General features: G+C 60.9%; 1 pseudogene; it reads left to right on the forward strand.

Annotated features, from left to right (window-relative positions):
* Nucleotides 1-16: 16 nt before the first annotated feature.
* Nucleotides 17-289, forward strand: LOC106512817 (runt-related transcription factor 2 pseudogene; annotated as a pseudogene).
* The last annotated feature ends 79 nt before the right edge of the window (nt 290-368 follow it).

Raw genomic sequence — 368 nt, forward strand, 5'->3', positions numbered from 1 at the left:
ACCTCCCGGTGTTGTGATGCGCATTCCCGTAGATCCGAGCGCCAGCCGGAGGTTCAGTCCGCCGTCCAGCAGCCTCCAGCCGGTCCCAGGGAGAATGAACGATGTGAGCCCCCCCGTCGGGCAGCCGGACGCGGCGGTCCCGAGGCTGCGGCAGCACGAGAACCGCAGCATGGCCGAGATCATCGCCGACCACCCGGCCGAGCTGGTGCGCACCGACAGCCCCAACTTCCTCTGCTCCGTGCTGCCCTCCCACTGGAGGTGCAACAAGACGCTGCCTGTCGCCTTCAAGGTGAGCCCCCCACAAACACAAAGTCACATTTTTATTATCAAGTCTCGTTAATGTTTATGTGGATTAACTTATTCACTTT

The sequence above is a fragment of the Austrofundulus limnaeus genome, unplaced genomic scaffold (genome assembly GCF_001266775.1).
Source record: "Austrofundulus limnaeus strain Quisiro unplaced genomic scaffold, Austrofundulus_limnaeus-1.0 Scaffold15450, whole genome shotgun sequence".
Lineage (NCBI taxonomy): Eukaryota > Metazoa > Chordata > Actinopteri > Cyprinodontiformes > Rivulidae > Austrofundulus > Austrofundulus limnaeus.